This window comes from Rosa rugosa, chromosome 4, assembly GCF_958449725.1.
Source record: "Rosa rugosa chromosome 4, drRosRugo1.1, whole genome shotgun sequence".
Classification (NCBI taxonomy): Eukaryota; Viridiplantae; Streptophyta; class Magnoliopsida; order Rosales; family Rosaceae; genus Rosa; species Rosa rugosa.
Window position 1 is genome coordinate 47,284,067 of NC_084823.1, and position 13,590 is coordinate 47,297,656.

The 13,590-nt window shown below is 40.1% G+C and overlaps 1 long non-coding RNA gene across 1 annotated transcript; it reads left to right on the forward strand.

Annotated features, from left to right (window-relative positions):
* The first annotated feature begins 4,268 nt into the window (after positions 1–4,268).
* Positions 4,269–13,304, forward strand: LOC133742260 (uncharacterized). The gene is made up of 3 exons (XR_009862455.1): positions 4,269–4,363; positions 5,123–5,197; positions 12,026–13,304. It is a non-coding gene; the product is annotated as an uncharacterized LOC133742260 (long non-coding RNA).
* Positions 13,305–13,590: the final 286 nt, after the last annotated feature.

Below are 13,590 nucleotides of genomic sequence, written 5' to 3' on the forward strand. Positions count from 1 at the left end.
GATTCAGTGTACTTGCCATAGAACTCACCTCCTCTATCTGATCTTACTGTTTTGATTTTCTTTTCTAGTTGATTTTCTACTTCAGACTTAAAGATTTGAAAGGCTTTCAATGCTTGTGCCTTTTCTGAAAGTAGATAAATATAACTGTATCTAGAAAAGTCATCAATGAATGTGATAAAATACACATTTCCACAGATAGTTTGATGCCTAAATGGTCCACATATATCAGTGTGTATGAGTTCTAATAAATTTTGGCTTCTATATGCAGTCTTCTTTCTAGTATTAGTTATTTTTCCCTTAAAGCATTCAACACAGTCTGTTAGATCAGAAAAATCAAGTTCATTTAGGATGTTGTTTTTCACCAAAATTTTCAGTCTCTCTTTTGAAACATGGCCGAGTCTTCTATGCCATAAAAATGCAGACTTTTCATTTAGTTTGGTTCTTTTAACACCTGTTAAAGTGCTAGTACTGTTAGTGTTATTTTCAACAAGTAAAATTTCTTGTTGAGCCATTGAACAATTTAACTGTAAATAATCATTCATAATAACACCAGAACCAATTTGAACAGAATTTTTAGAAATAAGAATTCCATTACTATCCATAACAAGTCTACAACCAGATTTTACTAAAAGAGAAACTGAAACCAAATTCCTTCTCATGGAAGGTACATAAAAAACATTGTCCAGAACTAATAATTTTCCTAATCCTAAATCGAGCTTTAAGGTTCCAATAGCCTTGACTGCTACTCTCATGCCATTTCCTACACACAGGTTCACTTCATCACTTTTTGGGATTCTCCTCCTTATGAATCCCTGCAAAGAATTAGTAATATGAATAGGTGAGCCTGAATCTATCCACCAAGACTGTGGTTCAACATTTATAAGATTAATTTCTAAGGAAAAAAACTGTATTAGAAAAAATCGTACCCTTTTTGGCTAACCAGTTCTTATAGCCAGTGCAGTCCTTTTTCATGTGTCCTACTCTTTTGCAAAAGTAGCACTTGAACCTGAATGGCCTGTTTTCCTTGGCCACTACAGCTGTTGAACTCTTAGTTATGGCTTTGGTAGGCTTGAGCTTATTCTGGGGCTTTTTCCTTTTAGGCTTCTCAATGAGGTTAATGGTTGTAGCAGGTTCCTTTTCTTCCTTGATCCTAGATTCCTCATCCACACAGATGGATATAAGTTCATCTAGAGTCCAGTTTCCCTTTTGAGAGTTGTAACTGGTCCTAAGATGACTAAAACTGTTAGGCAAGGAATGTAGTGCATAATGCACTACTTGCTCATCCCTAACCCCCATTAAGAGTTCCCTGAGTCTGCCATTTATATTGATCATCTTCATAATATGTTCTCTAACTCCCCCTGAACCCATGTACTTCAAATCATGAAACTCCTTGGTTAGCCTAGCTGCTTCTGCTTTTTCACTTTCTTTAAACTTAGCACCTATGAGTTCCAGAAAATCTGATGCTAGCTCAGGCTCTTCTATACTTCCCCTGACAGTCTTAGACATAGATGTTCTGATGAGGTTCTTAGCCATTCTATTGGATCTATGCCACTTCTTGTAAAGGTCAGTATCTTTCTTGGTGCTCTTTTCATTTAACTCTTCAGGCTTATCCTCAGTAAAGCAGTAGTCTATGTTCTCATGCATTCCCATATAATTTTCCACAGAGTCTAGCCAAGCTCTATAGTTGGTTCCAGTTAACATCAAGACACTGTTCAAGTTCATGTAAGAGTTACCTAAGGAGCAAAACAAAAATTTGAGTGAGTTCTCAGTTTGTAAAGAAAATATGTTTAAGTTTTCTGTGTTTTATTTAGCTTTAAGTAACCAAAACAAGAACATAGAGAAAACCTAAACACCATACTTGCATTCATGTCAGTCCATAACAAAAACAATATTAAGCATCACTTTTGAGCAGAAACTTAATATCCTGGAGTTCTTTATCAATATGCCATGTTCAATGAAAACAAGTTATCCAAAGAAATTTATCCACATCTTTAGACAGAAGAAAAATTTCTAAGTATCCGTATTTATTTTCATCAAGCATGCATACTGCTGTTTTGTATTCTAAAACCATACTTAACCACTTCTTTGGAAGATAAAACTGAAGCATAGTTTTAAAACACAAAACACAATTTCAGTTTTGTTACTCGATCAGGTACAGTTACTTGGTCAGTTGCTTGGTCAGTTACTTGACCAGTTACACGTACCTGATCAATGTTTTCTGCCAACATCAATGAAGGATGCTTTGTGCATCATAATCACTTATGCCAACAGAAAACCACAAAACATATGAGCTCTTTTACTTTACATTCTATCCAGATTCATCCTTGTAAGAAAATTAAGCTCTTGTATCTGTCAACTTTAACGTGTAAACAAAATCTGGGAGATTTCTGTTCTTCATACAATTTTACACAATCACAGATACAATACCATATCATCAATCAATTCAACATGCATATTCAAGCATAACCAAAATTGATTCGATTCCAAGAAACCACAGAATAATCAAGAAATTGTAAATTTCATCCGGTCACCATCTACTCTAGCCTAACGCACGCCGGGAATGCAACTAGGGTTCTTGAGCACAATCAAAACTTAATTATCATGCTATGAATCGAAAACAATTTTCACAGAAAAAACCTGTTTTTGCTTTTTCCCCAATTTGCTGCTAAAAAATCATAGCGGAAGCGTGAATTTTATAATTAACCAGATGCAGCAGTCGACTTAAGTAACTTACCTTGATCAGGTACCTGACCAGTTACTTGGTCAGTTACCTGGTCGGTTACTTACTTGGTCAGATACCTGACCAGTTACATGACCAGTGACTTGGTCAGTAACCTGATCAATTACTTGACCCGTAAAGCAAAAAACTCTTAAAAAATTTTATGTTTGTTTTTCAAAACCCTAAAACGATTTTTCATATTTGTGAGCCTATGCTCTGATACCAATTGTAAAACCATAGTTACATGCTCACAACATATGCACAACAATCATAATAGGATTAAGGCTTACCTTCAGCAATCACTGTCATGGATTCCATCTCATGCAGCTGCTAAACACGATCACTGAATATGGTCTTCTGTTACTTACCAACTTGCTTCTCAATGGACAGAACAATATGCAATAGTCGTGGTAGTAATCAGGGACCAATTCATCTGTATATATATGTGAGACTTAAACCTCAAGAAGCTTCCCATTAAAGCATTCCTTGTCGGTTTAGGTTTCACTGTTAGATTCCTAATGTATCACAACTTGTAGCCTTTCTTGTAGACTAAGCAATGGATTACTATCCTTAATGAATTGATACACTATTCATTAAGTTACTAGTATTGATTTACTGTTTGTATCCATGTTAAACTAGGATTGATGTTAAGCTAATCATCAATTACTTTATGATGATATGTGTTATGTCCATATTTGATCTTACATCATAAGCATATGCTAGTTTACTTATCAATTTTATTTGAAAAAATTCCTAAACCCCTCATTCCAATGTGAGTTTCAGTCCAACGTACAATACCCTAATTACATGCACTTTGATACAACTATATATAACTAGCTAGCATAAGTTTAGCTAATGATAAGTTTATATATAAAGGTTGGTATCGTAATCAAGTGCATGATATTCGTTGTCATGTGATTGATATTTCTGTAGGTGTAATAACCTAGTTTTTTTTAATCAAACAATTTGGTGGCAAACACCGGTTCCGTGATTTAAGGTTAGTGGACAATTGCATAATTTGAAGGCCGGTGCTTTAACATGATTATGCATGAGTGGAAGAACGAATCAATTAAGCTAAGAAACGAATTCTCTCTCTCTCACGTCCGAAACCACCCAAAACAGAGCAAAACTTCTCCAAACTCTCTCTCACTCCACCGGCCACCAATCAAGACCAGAACACTTCCTATAGCTTCGCCTCGACCTTGCGCAGCTGCAGGTGGCAGCCTTGAACCACGACACGGCCACCAGCGGCGGCGGGAAGCTCCGCCCGGTTTGAGCTCGTTTTGGTTCCAAGCTTGATATCTCAAGCTACCGGCCAACAATCCTCACCAAACTTCACCCACGAGCTCGCCTCAACGTCCTGAAGCTCCCAGAAGTGGCCTTGCACGGCGGCGCTACTCGTGGTGGCGGCTGGAAGCCAGACCCGATCAAATCGAAAAACCGAAGCTTCGATCGGTATATCTCGAGCTGTAGTGCATCGTTTTGATTGATTCTTTTTCCAGTGGGTTCCCCTTGATGTTGTTAACAACTCTCTAGAAGGCATCGAGGCCTGAAATTGAAGTTTTGACGTCGAAATCAAGCCTTGCCGGATTCTGCAAATTTCGCCGGATTCTGGAAATTTTCCGGCCACCTCGACTGTTCTAGGTAATTTCCGACCACTTCCTTTCGTTTTCAGACTTCATGCTAGTTATGAAAGTGGATCAACTCGTCATTTTGAACAAGTTTGTAGTTGACGACTTTTGCATCGGAGGTGGTTGACCGCCGCGTTGACCGCCGTTGACCGCCCACTGACCGCCGCTTGTGGCGGCGTATTCGACCATATTTTGAGTTTTTATTATCTAGGTGATGATCTACGCATCCTTACGAGCGTTTTGATATATAACATGGTCATGTTAGAAAAAGTTGATAAATAGTGGATTTACGTTTTTACGTTACTATTTACGGTTTTTTACGTTTTATCTTCGGTTTACGATCTGTGAAGATCAGACCATCGGTTTTACTTCAAATTTTAGTATGTTGATCGTATGACTGTCCCGATGACTTTGTGAGGTCACGGGCGAAGATCCGACCGTTGGATCTTCGTATAATTGAGAAATAGTTATTCGGAAGGCGATTCGTGAGAATCCGACCGTCGGATTTTCATATAATTTTGTGGAGATGTTAGTAAGGGCGATTCAGGAAGATCTGACCGTTGGATCTTCGTGATAATTTTGGAGGATGATCCTAAGGGCGATCCGTGAGGATCCGACCGTTGGATCATCATTAAATTCAGATCCGACCGTTGGATCATCGTTTAATTTGAATCCGACCGTTGGATCATCATTATATTCAGATCTGACCGTTGGATCGTCGTTTAATTACATTTATGAGTTGTTGGCTAAGTTAAGATCATTATTGGATTAGGTTATCGACGGATTGATTTGGTGGACGATTCGGATTGATGTATTTGGCTTTTTAGAAGACGCAGCTGGATTAGAGGTGAGTAAACCTCACGTGGTTCATATTACGAACCGAATAAATTTAATTACCTTATTTTGTCGTAATTGCGTGAAAATATTTATGGAATAAATATTTGTTTTAAAATCATATGGACTTGATCAACTACGGTCCATGGGTAAGTAAAATGATTTTTACTATACAAATGAATTTCTCAGTTTTATTGCATGTGAACTATAGTTGGTATTAGTGATTATCCCTGAGCGGATAATTACGTATATATATATTTACGTGATTATATGTGAATGGTGTGACATTGAAGAGTGTGGAATTGGGATGATTAAATTATTATGAATTGACATGTGACTTACCATATTTTTATGTGATGAACATGATTGATGAGTTCTTGTTAATATTCAAGATTTACATTGGAGGATGTATAGAGTTGGAGAAAGTAGGATTCTGAGGACGAGGTGTCCGAAGTTCGACGGTTAAGGATAACCGGAGTGTTTGTGTACTGAGGACGGGGATGTCCAAGGTGCGACGGTTTATTATTAACCGAAGTTGTGTACTGAGGACGGGGATGTCCAAGGTGCGACGGTTTATTATTAACCGAAGTTGTGTGCTGAGGACGGGGATGTCCAAAGCGCGACGGTTTATTATTAACCGAAGTATATGGTGCTGAGGACGGGGATGTCCAAAGCGCGACGGTTATAGTGTTAACCGAAGTATTTTTGCCGTTGCTTGACCCTAGGCCAAGGTGTCAGAGGTAACGAGGCAGTTAGAGCTCTAACGTGTTATGGGATGGGACCAAAGTGGTGATAGTGTTGTGAGATAGGACCAAAGTGGTGATATTGAATTGGTTTGACGTTTGCGTCGTGGATGTTGAGATTGTTGGTTGTGTTGTCGAGTTATAAGAATTGTAATTTAAAATCAACAGTTCTTTCTTGTTTACTCATACGAGCTTTAAAGATTTCTTTAAAGCTTACCGGGTTTTGTGTTGTTGCCAATTCCCGGTGCACTATTAAATTCAAATGGTGTAGCGGGAAATCCTACAGGTCAGGAAGATCAAGGCGGAGATCGTGCGGGTTAGAGTTTTTGTTTCAGTTTACAGCTTTGTAAATTGTGAGATGTATTATTAAGAGGTGTGAAGTGTGGTTGTTGTGAGAAAAAAATTCAGGACGTTTATTCTATTAAGTTGTATAATTCATGTTTCGGATTTTAATTGTATTTAAAATTCGGGGCGTGACAGTTTGGTATCAGAGCGTAAGGTACATATTTGGTGACGTGTCAATACCTTCCGAGTGATGGCCCGTCTGCAGCGGATCCCCATCGTGCGCTCTTCGGTATTGGCTAAGTCATTGGGTATGTGTGAGTGTTGGAAGTTGTTTAGGCCGCTAAGTCGTTTTAGGAACGTTAACACCTTCCCTGTAGTATTGACTTGGTTAATATGGACTTGTATTTGACTTATACTGTGTTTTAAGTGTTATACGTGTATTAGCCAAGCATACTATATTTCTTAGGTGTTGAATATTCGAAGGAGTAGTACTTAGAACTACAGAGTTGTCTTGTAGGTTCGTATTTGAATAAGTTCAGTTACCGCGAGTTATAATCTTTAAGGGATGGAAACCTTCGGATTTAACTCTATTGAGTTAGGGTGATTGTTTTATGGAAGTGAGGTTCTTTTGGATGTTGAGGTGTTTGGTTGAAGGCATGATGTTGGCCTATGCACGTACCTAGTGTGGATACGAGTATGAATTGATGGAATTTTTGCCTTATTAGGTTGGATATACAGATGTTTTTGATTTGATTCTTGACTCATGTGGAGTGGTGGGTAGTATTGCGGTTTGGGAATGAATTATTGTGGTTAATTCTTCCATGTGTTTGTAAGTTGATGAGCAGGGTTTAAGTTGTGAGAAAGGAGTTTGATCTCGTGTTTGAGTGATTGAGACGAACGACTATATATTTGAGGTTGTTTTGTGTTTTAAGTTTATGTAGACGGGACACTTAAAGTTTTGAAATAGAGTTTGATTTTTAGTTGATAGATAATGGGGAGAATTAGAATCAACTCTTTGTTAATGATCTTGGACGAGAGTGTGTTTCTATGGTTATGGATTTTAGGTGAAATGGTTAAATACAATTTTGGGTATTGATGATAGTGACATGATTGGGTATCCATAGTGGTTCAAGTGAATTACTATGCGGTATGGAGTTGATTCGATGTATGAATCGTGAAATCTTAGGGTTGAATTATGGTAAGTTTGATGGAGCATGTTTTAGAGGGAATGGTTGAGATTTTATATGACTAGCACGAGTAACTCTAAGGATGTGAGTTTTCCTAGTTAACTCAGGAAGTGTTTAGCTTTATTAATCCCTAATTCTAGCGACGAAATTATTGTGTTTGGTTTGACTCAGAGGATACTAGCTTGACCTCTGTGCAACTTAATTGATTGTTTGTGATAAATCATTATGATTGATGTGTGCAGCAGAGTTGTCAATGGTTTTGAAAATAGTATTGGGTGACCAAGGTTGATCCTTGGTGTTGTTGTTGGTTTAACAAAAAGAAGAAACGACATACATGCACACCATCTTATTGATTTAATATTACAAAAAGGAAATTGGAACTACGCTATACTAAGCCTAATTGGTAGCTCCGGATGGGTTGAGGCTGAGCTCAAGAGAAACGTTAGAGCCACTGTTGTAACCGCCTGAGCCACCAGAATAGTAACCAAATGCGCTACCTTCCTCAGAAGTAGTCTTCGGGTTACCAAAGACGTCCTCGCCGTGCACGGGGAACAGAGGAAGAGTTTCAACCTCCTGGTGATCTCCTCCTCGTTGTTGCAGGGATGTTTGTCCTCCTGTTGTGCCAAAAGAGTTGTACTGGTATTAGTGTTGAAGTGTGAGGAAGAATATGAAACAAAATTTAAATCAAGAAATCCTTCATTACCAGTAGAATAGGTGGAACCAAAGTTGAGATCAATGGATCTACCATCATCAGTAGAACTAGTGGACCCAAAATTGATGTCAATGGATCCACCAGCTGGCCCAAAATTGATGTCGATGGATCCACCAGCACCAGTAGAACCAGTGGACCCAAAATTGAGATCAATGGATCCACCAGTACCAGGAGAACTAGTTCCCATGGGCACTTGAGCAGCCTGATTGCACCTCTTCATCTGCTTCTCTCGAGCCCTGACATTCTGAAACCAAAAATAAATGTTCTTGCCCTCAACCTGTCCATACTGTTGCAGCTGGAGACAGATCTCGTGAATCTGCTCTGTAGTTGGGGTCTTAACTCCCTTGTCGTAGTAAAGATCCCTGAGGATCCTTATTTGATCTGGAGTAGGAACCCACCTGGCACGGCTTCGCCAGAAATCTGTGTTGGCACTACTCCCGGCTGCTTGGTTGTTTCCTCCATCCTCGATTTGTTGCTGGGTTTGTAGCTCCATTAGTTGCAGAGTTCGTGGTTCCATGGTGATGAGTTGAGAGGAAGTGTAAATTGAAGAACGAAGTTGTTGAGTGTTTGTGGGAGATTGACCTTAGAAGGATTAAGGTCGATGAAGGGGTATTGGAGATCTGAAAGTTCAGAGGAAAGAAGAGATCGAATCTTCAAATGGAAGAAAAGATCTGAGAGAGAAGGATTGAAGATTTGAGAGTGAAAAAAACCTGGGGATTTGAGAAGAGAAAGGCTGAAGAGTTGAGAGAGAAAGGCTTGAGCTCGGAAGAAAATTTCTTTTCCTTTGGAGTGAACAGTCGCGTCTCCAGAATGCACCTATTTATAGAACAAGGTGAGCAGATCTCCACCGTTGGATGAACGATCTCAGAATTTGAATCCACGCGTTGGATTAAAGTCGCCCCGAAACCCGGAAAAGCTGTTGGCGCGTGTTGAGCGTGTAAGGGGACCGAGGGAATCTCGAGGCGCTGTGGCAGACAGCTGTAGCCGAAAGCAGATTTGACTGCCGTAAATCACGGAAGGGATAAGCCGTGACACAAGTGGGCCGTACTTGGGCCTGTCTCGGATCAAGGCATCACTGTAGCTGTGGGTGGAGGCCTGATGGGCCGAGTTTCAGAAACAGTTTTGGATGAGTTGGGCCGGATTTCTGTAACAGTTTTGGATACGTTGGGCTGGGTTTCTGCAACAGTCTTGGATGTTTTGGGCCGAATTGTTGAAACAGTTGAAACAGTTGGTTTAAATAAAAGGATTGGTATGAATAATAACGTGAGCAGCCGTGCTCGAGTGGTTGAGTGTAAAGTTCGTGTACAAGAGGTCTGAGGTTCGAACCTCGCCTCTCGTTTATTTTTATTATGTTCGTTTATGACATAATAAGTATAAAATTTGTACACATTTTATTAAGCACAACTTGTGCTCCAGTGGTTGGGAGCGAGGCATTGGTTTAAAGGGTCGGGAGTTCGAGACTTGCCTCCTGATATATTTTATTTATGTTCGCTTAGGACATAATAAATATAACGCGTGTGCTTCTATTAATGAAAGCAGCTCTTGCTTCAGTGGTTGGGAGAGAAGCATTGGTTTAGGGGGTCTGGAGTTCGAACCTTACCTCCTACAAATATTTTTGGATCCCGTATATGCTTGATATACGGACGCATATACGGTTTGTACGGTATGCATACGTATATATGGTCTGTACGGTATGCATACGTATATACAGTTGTACGGTATACATACATATATACGGTCTGTACGGTATGCATACGTATATACGGTATGTACAATTTCATACCGTAGTCGAGCTGAAAGTTGGTGGGCCGATTGGTAGGCCCAAATAGTAAGCCCAATTGTTCGGCCGAATGGTAGGCCCAAATGTTAAACCCAACTTGTTTCGGGCCGGTTCGAAATGTGAATGGTTCGGTTTCTTCGGCCCAATTGGCCAGCCCTAATGCTTAGCCCAAGGATTGAGCAAGCCCAAGTCATCATCACTGGGTGACATGTTTTATTGGCGTGCTTTTGAGAATGATTTGTTTTGAGTGATGCTAATTGAGAAGCGAAACGCTTTGTGGGAGTGTTTACTGTGCTTGTATGCCAGTACAGGATGACGATCTGTGTGAAGACAGCTATATGTGCAATGCCACGTGGTGATTTGAGTGTGGGTTGCTTGAGGCAATTGTTGTGTTGTAATTTTGAGAAATGATGCGGTGAAGGAATGTCATGTTGATGACTTAAGTGGGGATGAGGATTTCATTTGTGAATTCTCGTTGTGTGAGTTTACGTTTGTGATGAAAGGATTTAGTGGCCATAGGAATGTATTTTTATACAAAGGGCTGTGGTTTTGTAGATTACTACAGTTTTGGGAAAGATGGAGATTCGATGGTTAGGTTAACTGTAATCGAGAGCAATTAACTTGCGCTTAAATTTCGGGACGAAATTTCTTTAAGGAGGGTAGATTGTAATAACCTAGTTTTTTTTAATCAAACAATTTGGTGGCAAACACCGGTTCCGTGATTTAAGGTTAGTGGACAATTGCATAATTTGAAGGCCGGTGCTTTAACATGATTATGCATGAGTGGAAGAACGAATCAATTAAGCTAAGAAACGAATTCTCTCTCTCTCACGTCCGAAACCACCCAAAACAGAGCAAAACTTCTCCAAACTCTCTCTCACTCCACCGGCCACCAATCAAGACCAGAACACTTCCTATAGCTTCGCCTCGACCTTGCGCAGCTGCAGGTGGCAGCCTTGAACCACGACACGGCCACCAGCGGCGGCGGGAAGCTCCGCCCGGTTTGAGCTCGTTTTGGTTCCAAGCTTGATATCTCAAGCTACCGGCCAACAATCCTCACCAAACTTCACCCACGAGCTCGCCTCAACGTCCTGAAGCTCCCAGAAGTGGCCTTGCACGGCGGCGCTACTCGTGGTGGCGGCTGGAAGCCAGACCCGATCAAATCGAAAAACCGAAGCTTCGATCGGTATATCTCGAGCTGTAGTGCATCGTTTTGATTGATTCTTTTTCCAGTGGGTTCCCCTTGATGTTGTTAACAACTCTCTAGAAGGCATCGAGGCCTGAAATTGAAGTTTTGACGTCGAAATCAAGCCTTGCCGGATTCTGCAAATTTCGCCGGATTCTGGAAATTTTCCGGCCACCTCGACTGTTCTAGGTAATTTCCGACCACTTCCTTTCGTTTTCAGACTTCATGCTAGTTATGAAAGTGGATCAACTCGTCATTTTGAACAAGTTTGTAGTTGACGACTTTTGCATCGGAGGTGGTTGACCGCCGCGTTGACCGCCGTTGACCGCCCACTGACCGCCGCTTGTGGCGGCGTATTCGACCATATTTTGAGTTTTTATTATCTAGGTGATGATCTACGCATCCTTACGAGCGTTTTGATATATAACATGGTCATGTTAGAAAAAGTTGATAAATAGTGGATTTACGTTTTTACGTTACTATTTACGGTTTTTTACGTTTTATCTTCGGTTTACGATCTGTGAAGATCAGACCATCGGTTTTACTTCAAATTTTAGTATGTTGATCGTATGACTGTCCCGATGACTTTGTGAGGTCACGGGCGAAGATCCGACCGTTGGATCTTCGTATAATTGAGAAATAGTTATTCGGAAGGCGATTCGTGAGAATCCGACCGTCGGATTTTCATATAATTTTGTGGAGATGTTAGTAAGGGCGATTCAGGAAGATCTGACCGTTGGATCTTCGTGATAATTTTGGAGGATGATCCTAAGGGCGATCCGTGAGGATCCGACCGTTGGATCATCATTAAATTCAGATCCGACCGTTGGATCATCGTTTAATTTGAATCCGACCGTTGGATCATCATTATATTCAGATCTGACCGTTGGATCGTCGTTTAATTACATTTATGAGTTGTTGGCTAAGTTAAGATCATTATTGGATTAGGTTATCGACGGATTGATTTGGTGGACGATTCGGATTGATGTATTTGGCTTTTTAGAAGACGCAGCTGGATTAGAGGTGAGTAAACCTCACGTGGTTCATATTACGAACCGAATAAATTTAATTACCTTATTTTGTCGTAATTGCGTGAAAATATTTATGGAATAAATATTTGTTTTAAAATCATATGGACTTGATCAACTACGGTCCATGGGTAAGTAAAATGATTTTTACTATACAAATGAATTTCTCAGTTTTATTGCATGTGAACTATAGTTGGTATTAGTGATTATCCCTGAGCGGATAATTACGTATATATATATTTACGTGATTATATGTGAATGGTGTGACATTGAAGAGTGTGGAATTGGGATGATTAAATTATTATGAATTGACATGTGACTTACCATATTTTTATGTGATGAACATGATTGATGAGTTCTTGTTAATATTCAAGATTTACATTGGAGGATGTATAGAGTTGGAGAAAGTAGGATTCTGAGGACGAGGTGTCCGAAGTTCGACGGTTAAGGATAACCGGAGTGTTTGTGTACTGAGGACGGGGATGTCCAAGGTGCGACGGTTTATTATTAACCGAAGTTGTGTACTGAGGACGGGGATGTCCAAGGTGCGACGGTTTATTATTAACCGAAGTTGTGTGCTGAGGACGGGGATGTCCAAAGCGCGACGGTTTATTATTAACCGAAGTATATGGTGCTGAGGACGGGGATGTCCAAAGCGCGACGGTTATAGTGTTAACCGAAGTATTTTTGCCGTTGCTTGACCCTAGGCCAAGGTGTCAGAGGTAACGAGGCAGTTAGAGCTCTAACGTGTTATGGGATGGGACCAAAGTGGTGATAGTGTTGTGAGATAGGACCAAAGTGGTGATATTGAATTGGTTTGACGTTTGCGTCGTGGATGTTGAGATTGTTGGTTGTGTTGTCGAGTTATAAGAATTGTAATTTAAAATCAACAGTTCTTTCTTGTTTACTCATACGAGCTTTAAAGATTTCTTTAAAGCTTACCGGGTTTTGTGTTGTTGCCAATTCCCGGTGCACTATTAAATTCAAATGGTGTAGCGGGAAATCCTACAGGTCAGGAAGATCAAGGCGGAGATCGTGCGGGTTAGAGTTTTTGTTTCAGTTTACAGCTTTGTAAATTGTGAGATGTATTATTAAGAGGTGTGAAGTGTGGTTGTTGTGAGAAAAAAATTCAGGACGTTTATTCTATTAAGTTGTATAATTCATGTTTCGGATTTTAATTGTATTTAAAATTCGGGGCGTGACAGTAGGCCACAAGGCCAGGCCCTATTGCAGTCTTCACCCAAAATCCGCTTCCTCCCACCTTCAGCCAAATATTCACTTGGAAAACATGGGAGGTTTACAGATCCGAGTTAACATAAATTAGGAAAGCTACTATACAGCAGTATCAGAACAAAACCAACATATATAGTATCACCGTGCACCTTAATAAACCACGAACAAGGCATGTAGGGATTAGAGGTTTGAAACCTAGAACCTTCAACAACCGAAGCTCTAATATTAATATATTTCAAATATGAAACTCAA